The sequence below is a fragment of the Haemaphysalis longicornis genome, unplaced genomic scaffold, assembly GCF_048455015.1.
Source record: "Haemaphysalis longicornis isolate Haplotype H1 unplaced genomic scaffold, Haemaphysalis longicornis Haplotype H1 scaffold_5, whole genome shotgun sequence".
NCBI lineage: Eukaryota > Metazoa > Arthropoda > Arachnida > Ixodida > Ixodidae > Haemaphysalis > Haemaphysalis longicornis.
The window spans coordinates 134,094,187-134,097,434 of record NW_027526385.1 but is presented as its reverse complement, the minus strand read 5'-3'; the positions used below and the strand labels follow the sequence as shown (position 1 = coordinate 134,097,434).

Below are 3,248 nucleotides of genomic sequence, written 5' to 3'. Positions count from 1 at the left end.
ACACACGGAAAGAAACGCGCCAGATACGCGGGTATGATTCCGAGCTCGGATGGCAACTTTTCTGGTGAAGGCGAAAAGCAAGAACGCCTGATTTTTCGAGATTTAGGCGCACGTTAAAGATCCCCATGAGGTAAAAATATTTCGGAGCCCTCCGCTGCGGCGCGCATTATAACCTGCCTAGTTTCGATGTGTTATACCATATAATAAATCAAAAGCGTCATACAGAGAATACAGTGCTACTTAAAAATTAAACAAAGAAAAAGTGCCTTTTACCAGCTTATGATGCTTTGCCGCATGTCACCAGTGAGTTATAGAGAAAGGTTTTCCCACACTTGCGCCCTCCCTCACTCTATTTGTATCTTGTAACTCTTCCGACGTCTTTGGTCTCCAAGTAAATATTGTACTTGTAATAAGTCAATTTACAGTTGCACTCACACTGTGCACTTGGTGTGTCTACAAAAGGGAGGTTAAATTTATTTTTATGTATTGTGGGCGCAATAATCGTCCCAGCAAAGTAGCAGACGCCACTGCCTGGAGTCTGCCGTTAAAGCTGAAATATTCTTTAGCTGTACAGAAATATTTTTTAGCTGTAGCGCTTTGCAGCTCCATTGCCGCTTTGGCAGGGTACGTATTACTCCTTTTTCAGCGTGTGCTTTTAACAGTGAGGCTGTTGCTACTAGCTGTAATGTGTGCGGCTGGCGGCGTCAACAAAAAAAGCTTCGTCATAGTTACTCCGGCTGTTTACCGAGCGCATGGTGAGCGTCCCACAAGGAGCGCCCGGCGTCGTCCTGACTTGCGCTTGGCGCTCGCAAAAAAATACCAAGACAACAGTTCACGTATGTCTGCCCCTCAAGAGGGTAGCACAAGGCAACTCGCGGTACAGACGCCCAGTTCGCGAAGTCGGTTTCACCAGCGGACAAAACGACAAGGACCCGCCAGACATTCATCAACAACGATATAAATGGATATCATAATGACTACTACTTCCGCAGTGAAAAGCGACTATGCAACATGTAAATAAACAATTTCAAACCTGCAATGCGTCGGGGTATATACATCGAAAAATACTGCCTACAGAGAAACAAATCATCCAGCTTCGTTGTGGTTCAAGCTTTGCGCAACTTTGTGCAAACTTCGCCATTTTTTCATGTGAAGCTTTTATTCCACGCTGATGGCGTGGAAGCCTGAGCTTATGCCCTGTAGGAAAGCCAACTTTACACAGTGGGTTTTAGATGATGATGTTAAGCGGAGGCACATCAAGCGCTTCAAGAAAGGCCTTTCCCTTGGCAAGGATTGAACCTGGGTTTCTCGCGATATAAAGCCTACGTATATCCAATTGCGCCGTCCTAACACTGTTGAATCAGTTTCAATTTTAAACTGTGACTTTGACTCTGGTTGCACGGGAGAAAGCTTCTGGCTTTAATACTGGCAATACAGGCTTTTTTTCAGTTGGATCAAGTTGGTAGGAGTAATGATTGTTTTGGGGCATGCCTCATAGCCAATGTGCAGCTTATCTGTTAAAACACGAAATTTTTTTCTCCCTTCACATAACATAGTGGTGTCGGTGTCAATAAGGCCTCATTTAAAGTCTCCACAAAATTGAACGATTCATGATCAATTTTGTTCATGTTCAAGCTGCCATCAAGCCAAACGGATCGACATCGTCACGCCACCCAGAAAGCTACAAATACAGCCAGCCTTGCACCGCGCACCTCAGTGGGCAGTGGAACAGAGCGGGCACCAGAATGGTCTCATCCAACCACTTTTTGCTTTTCGTCCAGTTATTCGCAGTCATCAGCACGAGTGCGCCTGTCTGCGTAGAACCACATGCGCCTGGAACGCCACACGGCACGGGCCCTCGCCTGCCCGAACCGAGCCGTTGTTGCCCGGTGCCACTTCAACCTCCCGTTCCGGCAACCCCTCAAGCTGCCATCAAGCCAACCGCATCGACATCGTCAAGCCACCCAGAAAGCTACAAATACAGCCAGCCTTGCACCGCGCACCTCAGTGGGCAGTGGAACGGAGCGGCCACCACAATGGTCTCATCCAACCACTTTTTGATTTTCGTCCAGGTTGGTCCCTCCCAAGAATATAACACTAAGCGATCTAGTAACCATTGTCTGCTGCTCCTTCCATGCCCACATGTGTTGCTTGATATAATCGCAGATTGTTTTCTCGTTGTAAAAGAACATCTTCTTTGCGGGGATATAGAACAGAACCCTGGTCCGAATAGCGAAGTATTAGTCGCCATCAGTAAACTAACCGCACACTTGGATGAGCGTCATGACAAATTTGAGAAGTCTATTAACGAAGTTAAAGAAAACCATTTGCTACTTTATTCCAAAGTAACAGATTTAACCACCCGAATAAATGTACTAGAACAGAAGGTTACTTCCCTCGAGAGCGTTCCAGACGATACACAGATGCAAGGTCTCGTAACGGCTGCCGTGCGACACGAAAGTGCCGCTCTCAGTTCACGGCTTGATGACGTCGAGGATCGCTCTCGTAGGTACAACCTAATTTTTTATGAGGCTATTAGATTCTGTCTCAGAAACCTAGGCTGAGTCTGAGCTAAAAGTCCGTGAAATCCTGTCTGCGTCCTTTAAACTGGAACTTCCTAATGAAGCCATCTCCCGTGCACGCAGGATTGGAACATTAGTGCAGAAGAAATGTCTACCTGTTATTGTTCGTTTTAGATCTTTCAAAACAAGAGAAGGTGTCTTTGCTAAGAAATCTATGATTTGTAGCACCCCCGTGTCAGTTAGCGAAGATTTCTGCAAGGCCACGCGCAGCATCCAGAAAAAGCTTTTAAATTTCGCGAAAACCACTGGGCAGCCATATTACCTCAACTATAACAAGATACTAATTACAAGAAAGCCTACGTTTATTGTCCGGTCACTGATCGTGTAACTGAGGCTGGACCTATTTATGATAACAACGTACACGTTGCCCCCAAGCAACCAACGCAGAAAGCGCAGGGGCCAGCGCTTCTCCTTCATTATGATAGCTAGATAAGTATTTTCGAGCGCATGAATTTTCTTTTTTACTATGTAATTCTCGAAGTGTTGCTAACAAGCGTGATGCCCTATCTGCACTAATCGATACATGTCTAGCTGATGTCGTCATAGTGACTGAAACCTGGCTGTCCACGAAAATAGAAAATTACGAAATATTTAACTGTTCAAAAAAGATTACGTTCTACCGCTGTGACTGGGGTACGAGGTGCGGGGCAGCGTATTGATTGCTAT

General features: G+C 45.8%; 1 pseudogene; it reads left to right on the top strand.

Moving 5' to 3' along the window:
- Nucleotides 1–1,610: 1,610 nt before the first annotated feature.
- LOC144139895 (uncharacterized) lies at nt 1,611–3,004 on the top strand (annotated as a pseudogene).
- Nucleotides 3,005–3,248: the final 244 nt, after the last annotated feature.